Genomic DNA, 16,940 nt, shown 5'->3' on the forward strand with positions numbered 1-16,940 from the left:
GCTCTCACACCTAAACTAAACGTTGTAGACTCAAAATGTTTGCTGTATTCAGTGTATTCTAGCATCCTGAAGATGATTCCAGCATTAATTTCATCGTGCTTATGCTCATTTTGAAGATTTTGACATTTTCACCTAAAGTGCACAATCAGGCTGAAAACGCATTTAAAGCAATAAAAAGTTCATTTTGGCACACAAACCTAAACTAAACGTTGTAGACTCAAAATTTTTGCTGTATTTAGTGTATTCTAGCATCCTGAAGATGATTCCAGCATTAATTTCATTGTGCTTATGGTCATTTTGAAGATTTTGACATTTTCACCTAAGTGTACAATCAGGGGCTGAAAACGCGTTTAAAGCAATAAAAAGTTCATTTTGGCTCTCACACCTAAACTAAACGTTGTAGACTCAAAATTTTTGCTGTATTTAGTGTATTCTAGCATCCTGAAGATGATTCCAGCATTAATTTCATTGTGCTTATGCTCATTTTTAAGATTTTGACATTTTCACCTTAAGTGCACAATCAGGCTGAAAACGCGTTTAAAGCAATAAAAAGTTCATTTTGGCTCTCACACCTAAACTAAACGTTGTAGACTCAAAATTTTTGCTGTATTTAGTGTATTCTAGCATCCTGAAGATGATTCCAGCATTAATTTCATTGTGCTTATGCTCATTTTGAAGATTTTGACATTTTCACCTTAAGTGTACAATCAGGGGCTGAAAACGCGTTTAAAGCAATAAAAAGTTCATTTTGGCTCTCACACCTAAACTATACGTTGTAGACTCAAAATTTTTGCTGTATTTAGTGTATTCTAGCATCCTGAAGATGATTCCAGCATTAATTTCATTGTGCTTATGCTCATTTTGAAGATTTTGAAATTTTCACCTAAAGTGCACAATCAGGCTGAAAACGCATTTAAAGCCATAAAAAGTTCATTTTGGCTCTCACACCTAAACAAAACGTTGTAGACTCAACATTTTTGCTGTATTTAGTGTATTCTAGCATCCTGAAGATGATTCCAGCATTAATTTCATTGTGCTTATGCTCATTTTTAAGATTTTGACATTTTCACCTTAAGTGTACAATCAGGGGCTGAAAACGCGTTTAAAGCAATAAAAAGTTCATTTTGGCTCTCACACCTAAACTAAACGTTGTAGACTCAAAATTTTTGCTGTATTTAGTGTATTCTAGCATCCTGAAGATGATTCCAGCATTAATTTCATTGTGCTTATGCTCATTTTTAAGATTTTGACATTTTCACCTAAAGTGTACAATCAGGGGCTGAAAACGCGTTTAAAGCAATAAAAAGTTCATTTTGGCTCTCACACCTAAACTAAACGTTGTAGACTCAAAATTTTTGCTGTATTTAGTGTATTCTAGCATCCTGAAGATGAGTCCAGCATTAATTTCATTGTGCTTATGCTCATTTTTAAGATTTTGACATTTTCACCTAAAGTGCACAATCAGGCTGAAAACGCGTTTAAAGCAATAAAAAGTTCATTTTGGCTCTCACACCTAAACTAAACGTTGTAGACTCAAAATGTTTGCTGTATTTAGTGTATTCTAGCATCCTGAAGATGATTCCAGCATTAATTTCATTGTGCTTATGCTCATTTTGAAGATTTTGACATTTTCACCTAAAGTGTACAATCAGGCTGAAAACGCATTTAAAGCAATAAAAAGTTCATTTTGGCTCTCACATCTAAACTAAACGTTGTAGACTCAAAATTTTTGCTGTATTTAGTGTATTCTAGCATCCTGAAGATGATTCCAGCATTAATTTCATTGTGCTTATGCTCATTTTTAAGATTTTGACATTTTCACCTAAAGTGCACAATCAGGCTGAAAACGCATTTAAAGCAATAAAAAGTTCATTTTGGCACACAAACCTAAACTAAACGTTGTAGACTCAAAATTGTTGCTGTATTTAGTGTATTCTAGCATCCTGAAGATGATTCCAGCATTTATTTCATTGTGCTTATGCTCATTTTGAAGATTTTGACATTTTCACCTTAAGTGTACAATCAGGGGCTGAAAACGCGTTTAAAGCAATAAAAAGTTCATTTTGGCTCTCACACCTAAACTAAACGTTGTAGACTCAAAATTTTTGCTGTATTTAGTGTATTCTAGCATCCTGAAGATGATTCCAGCATTAATTTCATCGTGCTTATGCTCATTTTTAAGATTTTGACATTTTCACCTAAAGTGCACAATCAGGCTGAAAACGCATTTAAAGCAATAAAAAGTTCATTTTTGCTCACAAACCTAAACTAAACGTTGTAGACTCCAAATTTTTGCTGTATTTAGTGTATTCTAGCATCCTGAAGATGATTCCAGCATTAATTTCATTGTGCTTATGCTCATTTTGAAGATTTTGACATTTTCACCTTAAGTGTACAATCAGGGGCTGAAAACGCGTTTAAAGCAATAAAAAGTTCATTTTGGCTCTCACACCTAAACTAAACGTTGTAGACTCAAAATTTTTGTTGTATTTAGTGTATTCTAGCATCCTGAAGATGATTCCAGCATTAATTTCATTGTGCTTATGCTCATTTTGAAGATTTTGACATTTTCACCTAAAGTGTACAATCAGGCTGAAAACGCATTTAAAGCAATAAAAAGTTCATTTTGGCTCTCACACCTAAACTAAACGTTGTAGACTCAAAATTTTTGCTGTATTTAGTGTATTCTAGCATCCTGAAGATGATTCCAGCATTAATTTCATTGTGCTTATGCTCATTTTTAAGATTTTGACATTTTCACCTAAAGTGCACAATCAGGCTGAAAACGCATTTAAAGCAAAAAAAAGTTCATTTTGGCACACAAACCTAAACTAAACGTTGTAGACTCAAAATTTTTGCTGTATTTAGTGTATTCTAGCATCCTGAAGATGATTCCAGCATTAATTTCATTGTGCTTATGCTCATTTTGAAGATTTTGACATTTTCACCTTAAGTGTACAATCAGGGGCTGAAAACGCGTTAAAGCAATAAAAAGTTCATTTTGGCTCTCACACCTAAACTAAACGTTGTAGACTCAAAATGTTTGCTGTATTCAGTGTATTCTAGCATCCTGAAGATGATTCCAGCATTAATTTCATCGTGCTTATGCTCATTTTGAAGATTTTGACATTTTCACCTAAAGTGCACAATCAGGCTGAAAACGCATTTAAAGCAATAAAAAGTTCATTTTGGCACACAAACCTAAACTAAACGTTGTAGACTCAAAATTTTTGCTGTATTTAGTGTATTCTAGCATCCTGAAGATGATTCCAGCATTAATTTCATTGTGCTTATGCTCATTTTTAAGATTTTGACATTTTCACCTAAAGTGCACAATCAGGCTGAAAACGCATTTAAAGCAATAAAAAGTTCATTTTGGCACACAAACCTAAACTAAACGTTGTAGACTCAAAATTTTTGCTGTATTTAGTGTATTCTAGCATCCTGAAGATGATTCCAGCATTAATTTCATTGTGCTTATGCTCATTTTGAAGATTTTGACATTTTCACCTTAAGTGTACAATCAGGGGCTGAAAACGCGTTTAAAGCAATAAAAAGTTCATTTTGGCTCTCACACCTAAACTAAACGTTGTAGACTCAAAATGTTTGCTGTATTCAGTGTATTCTAGCATCCTGAAGATGATTCCAGCATTAATTTCATCGTGCTTATGCTCATTTTGAAGATTTTGACATTTTCACCTAAAGTGCACAATCAGGCTGAAAACGCATTTAAAGCAATAAAAAGTTCATTTTGGCACACAAACCTAAACTAAACGTTGTAGACTCAAAATTTTTGCTGTATTTAGTGTATTCTAGCATCCTGAAGATGATTCCAGCATTAATTTCATTGTGCTTATGGTCATTTTGAAGATTTTGACATTTTCACCTAAGTGTACAATCAGGGGCTGAAAACGCGTTTAAAGCAATAAAAAGTTCATTTTGGCTCTCACACCTAAACTAAACGTTGTAGACTCAAAATTTTTGCTGTATTTAGTGTATTCTAGCATCCTGAAGATGATTCCAGCATTAATTTCATTGTGCTTATGCTCATTTTTAAGATTTTGACATTTTCACCTTAAGTGCACAATCAGGCTGAAAACGCGTTTAAAGCAATAAAAAGTTCATTTTGGCTCTCACACCTAAACTAAACGTTGTAGACTCAAAATTTTTGCTGTATTTAGTGTATTCAAGCATCCTGAAGATGATTCCAGCATTAATTTCATTGTGCTTATGCTCATTTTGAAGATTTTGACATTTTCACCTTAAGTGTACAATCAGGGGCTGAAAACGCGTTTAAAGCAATAAAAAGTTCATTTTGGCTCTCACACCTAAACTATACGTTGTAGACTCAAAATTTTTGCTGTATTTAGTGTATTCTAGCATCCTGAAGATGATTCCAGCATCAATTTCATTGTGCTTATGCTCATTTTGAAGATTTTGACATTTTCACCTAAAGTGTACAATCAGGCTGAAAACGCATTTAAAGCAATAAAAAGTTCATTTTGGCTCTCACACCTAAACTAAACGTTGTAGACTCAAAATTTTTGCTGTATTTAGTGTATTCTAGCATCCTGAAGATGATTCCAGCATTAATTTCATTGTGCTTATGCTCATTTTTAAGATTTTGACATTTTCACCTAAAGTGCACAATCAGGCTGAAAACGCATTTAAAGCAATAAAAAGTTCATTTTGGCACACAAACCTAAACTAAACGTTGTAGACTCAAAATTTTTGCTGTATTTAGTGTATTCTAGCATCCTGAAGATGATTCCAGCATTAATTTCATTGTGCTTATGCTCATTTTGAAGATTTTGACATTTTCACCTTAAGTGTACAATCAGGGGCTGAAAACGCGTTTAAAGCAATAAAAAGTTCATTTTGGCACACAAACCTAAACTAAACGTTGTAGACTCAAAATTTTTGCTGTATTTAGTGTATTCTAGCATCCTGAAGATGATTCCAGCATCAATTTCATTGTGCTTATGCTCATTTTGAAGATTTTGACATTTTCACCTAAAGTGTACAATCAGGCTGAAAACGCATTTAAAGCAATAAAAAGTTCATTTTGGCTCTCACACCTAAACTAAACGTTGTAGACTCAAAATTTTTGCTGTATTTAGTGTATTCTAGCATCCTGAAGATGATTCCAGCATTAATTTCATTGTGCTTATGCTCATTTTTAAGATTTTGACATTTTCACCTAAAGTGCACAATCAGGCTGAAAACGCATTTAAAGCAATAAAAAGTTCATTTTGGCACAGAAACCTAAACTAAACGTTGTAGACTCAAAATTTTTGCTGTATTTAGTGTATTCTAGCATCCTGAAGATGATTCCAGCATTAATTTCATTGTGCTTATGCTCATTTTGAAGATTTTGACATTTTCACCTTAAGTGTACAATCAGGGGCTGAAAATGCGTTTAAAGCAATAAAAAGTTCATTTTGGCTCTCACACCTAAACTAAACGTTGTAGACTCAAAATGTTTGCTGTATTCAGTGTATTCTAGCATCCTGAAGATGATTCCAGCATTAATTTCATCGTGCTTATGCTCATTTTGAAGATTTTGACATTTTCACTTAAAGTGCTTAATCAGGCTGAAAACGCATTTAAAGCAATAAATAGTTCATTTTGGCACACAAACCTAAACTAAACGTTGTAGACTCAAAATTTTTGCTGTATTTAGTGTATTCTAGCATCCTGAAGATGATTCCAGCATTAATTTCATTGTGCTTATGCTCATTTTTAAGATTTTGACATTTTCACCTTAAGTGTACAATCAGGGGCTGAAAACGCGTTTAAAGCAATAAAAAGTTCATTTTGGCTCTCACACCACCTAAACTAAACGTTGTAGACTCAAAATTTTTGCTGTATTTAGTATATTCTAGCATCCTGAAGATGATTCCAGCATTAATTTCATTGTGCTTATGCTCATTTTTAAGATTTTGACATTTTCACCTTAAGTGTACAATCAGGGGCTGAAAACGCGTTTAAAGCAATAAAAAGTTCATTTTGGCTCTCACACCTAAACTAAACGTTGTAGACTCAAAATTTTTGCTGTATTTAGTGTATTCTAGCATCCTGAAGATGATTCCAGCATTAATTTCATTGTGCTTATGCTCATTTTTAAGATTTTGACATTTTCACCTAAAGTGCACAATCAGGCTGAAAACGCGTTTAAAGCAATAAAAAGTTCATTTTGGCTCTCACACCTAAACTAAACGTTGTAGACTCAAAATTTTTGCTGTATTTAGTGTATTCTAGCATCCTGAAGATGATTCCAGCATTAATTTCATTGTGCTTATGCTCATTTTGAAGATTTTGAAATTTTCACCTAAAGTGCACAATCAGGCTGAAAACGCATTTAAAGCCATAAAAAGTTCATTTTGGCTCTCACACCTAAACAAAACTTTGTAGACTCAACATTTTTGCTGTATTTAGTGTATTCTAGCATCCTGAAGATGATTCCAGCATTAATTTCATTGTGCTTATGCTCATTTTTAAGATTTTGACATTTTCACCTTAAGTGTACAATCAGGGGCTGAAAACGCGTTTAAAGCAATAAAAAGTTCATTTTGGCTCTCACACCTAAACTAAACGTTGTAGACTCAAATTTTTTGCTGTATTTAGTGTATTCTAGCATCCTGAAGATGATTCCAGCATTAATTTCATTGTGCTTATGCTCATTTTTAAGATTTTGACATTTTCACCTAAAGTGCACAATCAGGCTGAAAACGCATTTAAAGCAATAAAAAGTTCATTTTGGCACACAAACCTAAACTAAACGTTGTAGACTCAAAATTTTTGCTGTATTTAGTGTATTCTAGCATCCTGAAGATGATTCCAGCATTAATTTCATTGTGCTTATGCTCATTTTGAAGATTTTGACATTTTCACCTAAAGTGTACAATCAGGGGCTGAAAACGCGTTTAAAGCAATAAAAAGTTCATTTTGGCTCTCACACCTAAACTAAACGTTGTAGACTCAAAATTTTTGCTGTATTTAGTGTATTCTAGCATCCTGAAGATGAGTCCAGCATTAATTTCATTGTGCTTATGCTCATTTTTAAGATTTTGACATTTTCACCTAAAGTGCACAATCAGGCTGAAAACGCGTTTAAAGCAATAAAAAGTTCATTTTGGCTCTCACACCTAAACTAAACGTTGTAGACTCAAAATTTTTGCTGTATTTAGTGTATTCTAGCATCCTGAAGATGATTCCAGCATTAATTTCATTGTGCTTATGCTCATTTTGAAGATTTTGACATTTTCACCTAAAGTGCACAATCAGGCTGAAAACGCATTTAAAGCCATAAAAAGTTCATTTTGGCTCTCACACCTAAACAAAACGTTGTAGACTCAACATTTTTGCTGTATTTAGTGTATTCTAGCATCCTGAAGATGATTCCAGCATTAATTTCATTGTGCTTATGCTCATTTTGAAGATTTTGACATTTTCACCTTAAGTGTACAATCAGGGGCTGAAAACGCGTTTAAAGCAATAAAAAGTTCATTTTGGCTCTCACACCTAAACTAAACCTTGTAGACTCAAAATTTTTGCTGTATTTAGTGTATTCTAGCATCCTGAAGATGATTCCAGCATTAATTTCATTGTGCTTATGCTCATTTTTAAGATTTTGACATTTTCACCTAAAGTGCACAATCAGGCTGAAAACGCGTTTAAAGCAATAAAAAGTTCATTTTGGCTCTCACACCTAAACTAAACGTTGTAGACTCAAATTTTTTGCTGTATTTAGTGTATTCTAGCATCCTGAAGATGATTCCAGCATTAATTTCATTGTGCTTATGCTCATTTTGAAGATTTTGACATTTTCACCTTAAGTGTACAATCAGGGGCTGAAAACGCGTTTAAAGCAATAAAAAGTTCATTTTGGCTCTCACACCTAAACTAAACGTTGTAGACTCAAAATTTTTGCTGTATTTAGTGTATTCTAGCATCCTGAAGATGATTCCAGCATTAATTTCATTGTGCTTATGCTCATTTTTAAGATTTTGACATTTTCACCTAAAGTGCACAATCAGGCTGAAAACGCGTTTAAAGCAATAAAAAGTTCATTTTGGCTCTCACACCTAAACTAAACGTTGTAGACTCAAAATTTTTGCTGTATTTAGTGTATTCTAGCATCCTGAAGATGATTCCAGCATTAATTTCATTGTGCTTATGCTCATTTTGAAGATTTTGACATTTTCACCTAAAGTGCACAATCAGGCTGAAAACGCATTTAAAGCCATAAAAAGTTCATTTTGGCTCTCACACCTAAACAAAACGTTGTAGACTCTAAATTTTTGCTGTATTTAGTGTATTCTAGCATCCTGAAGATGATTCCAGCATTAATTTCATTGTGCTTATGCTCATTTTTAAGATTTTGACATTTTCACCTTAAGTGTACAATCAGGGGCTGAAAACGCGTTTAAAGCAATAAAAAGTTCATTTTGGCTCTCACACCTAAACTAAACGTTGTAGACTCAAAATTTTTGCTGTATTTAGTGTATTCTAGCATCCTGAAGATGATTCCAGCATTAATTTCATTGTGCTTATGCTCATTTTTAAGATTTTGACATTTTCACCCAAAGTGCACAATCAGGCTGAAAACGCGTTTAAAGCAATAAAAAGTTCATTTTGGCTCTCACACCTAAACTAAACGTTGTAGACTCAAAATTTTTGCTGTATTTAGTGTATTCTAGCATCCTGAAGATGATTCCAGCATTAATTTCATTGTGCTTATGCTCATTTTGAAGATTTTGACATTTTCACCTAAAGTGCACAATCAGGCTGAAAACGCATTTAAAGCCATAAAAAGTTCATTTTGGCTCTCACACCTAAACAAAACGTTGTAGACTCAACATTTTTGCTGTATTTAGTGTATTCTAGCATCCTGAAGATGATTCCAGCATTAATTTCATTGTGCTTATGCTCATTTTGAAGATTTTGACATTTTCACCTTAAGTGTACAATCAGGGGCTGAAAACGCGTTTAAAGCAATAAAAAGTTCATTTTGGCTCTCACACCTAAACTAAACGTTGTAGACTCAAAATTTTTGCTGTATTTAGTGTATTCTAGCATCCTGAAGATGATTCCAGCATTAATTTCATTGTGCTTATGCTCATTTTTAAGATTTTGACATTTTCACCTAAAGTGCACAATCAGGCTGAAAACGCGTTTAAAGCAATAAAAAGTTCATTTTGGCTCTCACATCTAAACTAAACGTTGTAGACTCAAAATTTTTGCTGTATTTAGTGTATTCTAGCATCCTGAATATGATTCCAGCATTAATTTCATTGTGCTTATGCTCATTTTGAAGATTTTGACATTTTCACCTAAGTGTACAATCAGGGGCTGAAAACGCGTTTAAAGCAATAAAAAGTTCATTTTGGCTCTCACACCTAAACTAAACGTTGTAGACTCAAAATTTTTGCTGTATTTAGTGTATAAGATGATTCCAGCATTAATTTCATTGTGCTTATGCTCATTTTTAAGATTTTGACATTTTCACCTAAAGTGCACAATCAGGCTGAAAACGCGTTTAAAGCAATAAAAAGTTCATTTTGGCTCTCACACCTAAACTAAACGTTGTAGACTCAAAATTTTTGCTGTATTTAGTGTATTCTAGCATCCTGAAGATGATTCCAGCATCAATTTCATTGTGCTTATGCTCATTTTGAAGATTTTGACATTTTCACCTAAAGTGTACAATCAGGCTGAAAACGCATTTAAAGCAATAAAAAGTTCATTTTGGCTCTCACACCTAAACTAAACGTTGTAGACTCAAAATTTTTGCTGTATTTAGTGTATTCTAGCATCCTGAAGATGATTCCAGCATTAATTTCATTGTGCTTATGCTCATTTTTAAGATTTTGACATTTTCACCTAAAGTGCACAATCAGGCTGAAAACGCATTTAAAGCAATAAAAAGTTCATTTTGGCACACAAACCTAAACTAAACGTTGTAGACTCAAAATTTTTGCTGTATTTAGTGTATTCTAGCATCCTGAAGATGATTCCAGCATTAATTTCATTGTGCTTATGCTCATTTTGAAGATTTTGACATTTTCACCTTAAGTGTACAATCAGGGGCTGAAAACGCGTTTAAAGCAATAAAAAGTTCATTTTGGCACACAAACCTAAACTAAACGTTGTAGACTCAAAATTTTTGCTGTATTTAGTGTATTCTAGCATCCTGAAGATGATTCCAGCATCAATTTCATTGTGCTTATGCTCATTTTGAAGATTTTGACATTTTCACCTAAAGTGTACAATCAGGCTGAAAACGCATTTAAAGCAATAAAAAGTTCATTTTGGCTCTCACACCTAAACTAAACGTTGTAGACTCAAAATTTTTGCTGTATTTAGTGTATTCTAGCATCCTGAAGATGATTCCAGCATTAATTTCATTGTGCTTATGCTCATTTTTAAGATTTTGACATTTTCACCTAAAGTGCACAATCAGGCTGAAAACGCATTTAAAGCAATAAAAAGTTCATTTTGGCACAGAAACCTAAACTAAACGTTGTAGACTCAAAATTTTTGCTGTATTTAGTGTATTCTAGCATCCTGAAGATGATTCCAGCATTAATTTCATTGTGCTTATGCTCATTTTGAAGATTTTGACATTTTCACCTTAAGTGTACAATCAGGGGCTGAAAATGCGTTTAAAGCAATAAAAAGTTCATTTTGGCTCTCACACCTAAACTAAACGTTGTAGACTCAAAATGTTTGCTGTATTCAGTGTATTCTAGCATCCTGAAGATGATTCCAGCATTAATTTCATCGTGCTTATGCTCATTTTGAAGATTTTGACATTTTCACTTAAAGTGCTTAATCAGGCTGAAAACGCATTTAAAGCAATAAATAGTTCATTTTGGCACACAAACCTAAACTAAACGTTGTAGACTCAAAATTTTTGCTGTATTTAGTGTATTCTAGCATCCTGAAGATGATTCCAGCATTAATTTCATTGTGCTTATGCTCATTTTTAAGATTTTGACATTTTCACCTTAAGTGTACAATCAGGGGCTGAAAACGCGTTTAAAGCAATAAAAAGTTCATTTTGGCTCTCACACCACCTAAACTAAACGTTGTAGACTCAAAATTTTTGCTGTATTTAGTATATTCTAGCATCCTGAAGATGATTCCAGCATTAATTTCATTGTGCTTATGCTCATTTTTAAGATTTTGACATTTTCACCTTAAGTGTACAATCAGGGGCTGAAAACGCGTTTAAAGCAATAAAAAGTTCATTTTGGCTCTCACACCTAAACTAAACGTTGTAGACTCAAAATTTTTGCTGTATTTAGTGTATTCTAGCATCCTGAAGATGATTCCAGCATTAATTTCATTGTGCTTATGCTCATTTTTAAGATTTTGACATTTTCACCTAAAGTGCACAATCAGGCTGAAAACGCGTTTAAAGCAATAAAAAGTTCATTTTGGCTCTCACACCTAAACTAAACGTTGTAGACTCAAAATTTTTGCTGTATTTAGTGTATTCTAGCATCCTGAAGATGATTCCAGCATTAATTTCATTGTGCTTATGCTCATTTTGAAGATTTTGAAATTTTCACCTAAAGTGCACAATCAGGCTGAAAACGCATTTAAAGCCATAAAAAGTTCATTTTGGCTCTCACACCTAAACAAAACTTTGTAGACTCAACATTTTTGCTGTATTTAGTGTATTCTAGCATCCTGAAGATGATTCCAGCATTAATTTCATTGTGCTTATGCTCATTTTTAAGATTTTGACATTTTCACCTTAAGTGTACAATCAGGGGCTGAAAACGCGTTTAAAGCAATAAAAAGTTCATTTTGGCTCTCACACCTAAACTAAACGTTGTAGACTCAAATTTTTTGCTGTATTTAGTGTATTCTAGCATCCTGAAGATGATTCCAGCATTAATTTCATTGTGCTTATGCTCATTTTTAAGATTTTGACATTTTCACCTAAAGTGCACAATCAGGCTGAAAACGCATTTAAAGCAATAAAAAGTTCATTTTGGCACACAAACCTAAACTAAACGTTGTAGACTCAAAATTTTTGCTGTATTTAGTGTATTCTAGCATCCTGAAGATGATTCCAGCATTAATTTCATTGTGCTTATGCTCATTTTGAAGATTTTGACATTTTCACCTAAAGTGTACAATCAGGGGCTGAAAACGCGTTTAAAGCAATAAAAAGTTCATTTTGGCTCTCACACCTAAACTAAACGTTGTAGACTCAAAATTTTTGCTGTATTTAGTGTATTCTAGCATCCTGAAGATGAGTCCAGCATTAATTTCATTGTGCTTATGCTCATTTTTAAGATTTTGACATTTTCACCTAAAGTGCACAATCAGGCTGAAAACGCGTTTAAAGCAATAAAAAGTTCATTTTGGCTCTCACACCTAAACTAAACGTTGTAGACTCAAAATTTTTGCTGTATTTAGTGTATTCTAGCATCCTGAAGATGATTCCAGCATTAATTTCATTGTGCTTATGCTCATTTTGAAGATTTTGACATTTTCACCTAAAGTGCACAATCAGGCTGAAAACGCATTTAAAGCCATAAAAAGTTCATTTTGGCTCTCACACCTAAACAAAACGTTGTAGACTCAACATTTTTGCTGTATTTAGTGTATTCTAGCATCCTGAAGATGATTCCAGCATTAATTTCATTGTGCTTATGCTCATTTTGAAGATTTTGACATTTTCACCTTAAGTGTACAATCAGGGGCTGAAAACGCGTTTAAAGCAATAAAAAGTTCATTTTGGCTCTCACACCTAAACTAAACCTTGTAGACTCAAAATTTTTGCTGTATTTAGTGTATTCTAGCATCCTGAAGATGATTCCAGCATTAATTTCATTGTGCTTATGCTCATTTTTAAGATTTTGACATTTTCACCTAAAGTGCACAATCAGGCTGAAAACGCGTTTAAAGCAATAAAAAGTTCATTTTGGCTCTCACACCTAAACTAAACGTTGTAGACTCAAATTTTTTGCTGTATTTAGTGTATTCTAGCATCCTGAAGATGATTCCAGCATTAATTTCATTGTGCTTATGCTCATTTTGAAGATTTTGACATTTTCACCTTAAGTGTACAATCAGGGGCTGAAAACGCGTTTAAAGCAATAAAAAGTTCATTTTGGCTCTCACACCTAAACTAAACGTTGTAGACTCAAAATTTTTGCTGTATTTAGTGTATTCTAGCATCCTGAAGATGATTCCAGCATTAATTTCATTGTGCTTATGCTCATTTTTAAGATTTTGACATTTTCACCTAAAGTGCACAATCAGGCTGAAAACGCGTTTAAAGCAATAAAAAGTTCATTTTGGCTCTCACACCTAAACTAAACGTTGTAGACTCAAAATTTTTGCTGTATTTAGTGTATTCTAGCATCCTGAAGATGATTCCAGCATTAATTTCATTGTGCTTATGCTCATTTTGAAGATTTTGACATTTTCACCTAAAGTGCACAATCAGGCTGAAAACGCATTTAAAGCCATAAAAAGTTCATTTTGGCTCTCACACCTAAACAAAACGTTGTAGACTCTAAATTTTTGCTGTATTTAGTGTATTCTAGCATCCTGAAGATGATTCCAGCATTAATTTCATTGTGCTTATGCTCATTTTTAAGATTTTGACATTTTCACCTTAAGTGTACAATCAGGGGCTGAAAACGCGTTTAAAGCAATAAAAAGTTCATTTTGGCTCTCACACCTAAACTAAACGTTGTAGACTCAAAATTTTTGCTGTATTTAGTGTATTCTAGCATCCTGAAGATGATTCCAGCATTAATTTCATTGTGCTTATGCTCATTTTTAAGATTTTGACATTTTCACCCAAAGTGCACAATCAGGCTGAAAACGCGTTTAAAGCAATAAAAAGTTCATTTTGGCTCTCACACCTAAACTAAACGTTGTAGACTCAAAATTTTTGCTGTATTTAGTGTATTCTAGCATCCTGAAGATGATTCCAGCATTAATTTCATTGTGCTTATGCTCATTTTGAAGATTTTGACATTTTCACCTAAAGTGCACAATCAGGCTGAAAACGCATTTAAAGCCATAAAAAGTTCATTTTGGCTCTCACACCTAAACAAAACGTTGTAGACTCAACATTTTTGCTGTATTTAGTGTATTCTAGCATCCTGAAGATGATTCCAGCATTAATTTCATTGTGCTTATGCTCATTTTGAAGATTTTGACATTTTCACCTTAAGTGTACAATCAGGGGCTGAAAACGCGTTTAAAGCAATAAAAAGTTCATTTTGGCTCTCACACCTAAACTAAACGTTGTAGACTCAAAATTTTTGCTGTATTTAGTGTATTCTAGCATCCTGAAGATGATTCCAGCATTAATTTCATTGTGCTTATGCTCATTTTTAAGATTTTGACATTTTCACCTAAAGTGCACAATCAGGCTGAAAACGCGTTTAAAGCAATAAAAAGTTCATTTTGGCTCTCACATCTAAACTAAACGTTGTAGACTCAAAATTTTTGCTGTATTTAGTGTATTCTAGCATCCTGAATATGATTCCAGCATTAATTTCATTGTGCTTATGCTCATTTTGAAGATTTTGACATTTTCACCTAAGTGTACAATCAGGGGCTGAAAACGCGTTTAAAGCAATAAAAAGTTCATTTTGGCTCTCACACCTAAACTAAACGTTGTAGACTCAAAATTTTTGCTGTATTTAGTGTATAAGATGATTCCAGCATTAATTTCATTGTGCTTATGCTCATTTTTAAGATTTTGACATTTTCACCTAAAGTGCACAATCAGGCTGAAAACGCGTTTAAAGCAATAAAAAGTTCATTTTGGCTCTCACACCTAAACTAAACGTTGTAGACTCAAAATTTTTGCTGTATTTAGTGTATTCTAGCATCCTGAAGATGATTCCAGCATTAATTTCATTGTGCTTATGCTCATTTTGAAGATTTTGACATTTTCACCTAAAGTGCACAATCAGGCTGAAAACGCATTTAAAGCCATAAAAAGTTCATTTTGGCTCTCACACCTAAACAAAACGTTGTAGACTCTAAATTTTTGCTGTATTTAGTGTATTCTAGCATCCTGAAGATGATTCCAGCATTAATTTCATTGTGCTTATGCTCATTTTTAAGATTTTGACATTTTCACCTTAAGTGTACAATCAGGGGCTGAAAACGCGTTTAAAGCAATAAAAAGTTCATTTTGGCTCTCACACCTAAACTAAACGTTGTAGACTCAAAATTTTTGCTGTATTTAGTATATTCTAGCATCCTGAAGATGATTCCAGCATTAATTTCATTGTGCTTATGCTCATTTTTAAGATTTTGACATTTTCACCTTAAGTGTACAATCAGGGGCTGAAAACGCGTTTAAAGCAATAAAAAGTTCATTTTGGCTCTCACACCTAAACTAAACGTTGTAGACTCAAAATTTTTGCTGTATTTAGTGTATTCTAGCATCCTGAAGATGATTCCAGCATTAATTTCATTGTGCTTATGCTCATTTTTAAGATTTTGACATTTTCACCTAAAGTGCACAATCAGGCTGAAAACGCGTTTAAAGCAATAAAAAGTTCATTTTGGCTCTCACACCTAAACTAAACGTTGTAGACTCAAAATTTTTGCTGTATTTAGTGTATTCTAGCATCCTGAAGATGATTCCAGCATTAATTTCATTGTGCTTATGCTCATTTTGAAGATTTTGACATTTTCACCTAAAGTGCACAATCAGGCTGAAAACGCATTTAAAGCCATAAAAAGTTAATTTTGGCTCTCACACCTAAACAAAACGTTGTAGACTCAACATTTTTGCTGTATTTAGTGTATTCTAGCATCCTGAAGATGATTCCAGCATTAATTTCATTGTGCTTATGCTCATTTTGAAGATTTTGACATTTTCACCTAAAGTGCACAATCAGGCTGAAAACGCGTTTAAAGCAATAAAAAGTTCATTTTGGCTCTCACACCTAAACTAAACGTTGTAGACTCAAAATTTTTGCTGTATTTAGTGTATTCTAGCATCCTGAAGATGATTCCAGCATTAATTTCATTGTGCTTATGCTCATTTTGAAGATTTTGACATTTTCACCTTAAGTGTACAATCAGGGGCTGAAAACGCGTTTAAAGCAATAAAAAGTTCATTTTGGCTCTCACACCTAAACTAAACGTTGTAGACTCAAAATTTTTGCTGTATTTAGTGTATTCTAGCATCCTGAAGATGATTCCAGCATTAATTTCATTGTGCTTATGCTCATTTTTAAGATTTTGACATTTTCACCTAAAGTGCACAATCAGGCTGAAAACGCGTTTAAAGCAATAAAAAGTTCATTTTGGCTCTCACACCTAAACTAAACGTTGTAGACTCAAAATTTTTGCTGTATTTAGTGTATTCTAGCATCCTGAAGATGATTCCAGCATTAATTTCATTGTGCTTATTCTCATTTTGAAGATTTTGACATTTTCACCTAAAGTGCACAATCAGGCTGAAAACGCATTTAAAGCCATAAAAAGTTCATTTTGGCTCTCACACCTAAACAAAACGTTGTAGACTCAACATTTTTGCTGTATTTAGTGTATTCTAGCATCCTGAAGATGATTCCAGCATTAATTTCATTGTGCTTATGCTCATTTTTAAGATTTTGACATTTTCACCTAAAGTGCACAATCAGGCTGAAAACGCGTTTAAAGCAATAAAAAGTTCATTTTGGCTCTCACACCTAAACTAAACGTTGTAGACTCAAAATTTTTGCTGTATTTAGTGTATTCTAGCATCCTGAAGATGATTCCAGCATTAATTTCATTGTGCTTATGCTCATTTTGAAGATTTTGACATTTTCACCTAAAGTGCACAATCAGGCTGAAAACGCATTTAAAGCCATAAAAAGTTCATTTTGGCTCTCACACCTAAACAAAACGTTGTAGACTCTAAATTTTTGCTGTATTTAGTGTATTCTAGC

This window comes from Vanacampus margaritifer, chromosome 5 (assembly GCF_051991255.1).
Source record: "Vanacampus margaritifer isolate UIUO_Vmar chromosome 5, RoL_Vmar_1.0, whole genome shotgun sequence".
Classification (NCBI taxonomy): Eukaryota; Metazoa; Chordata; class Actinopteri; order Syngnathiformes; family Syngnathidae; genus Vanacampus; species Vanacampus margaritifer.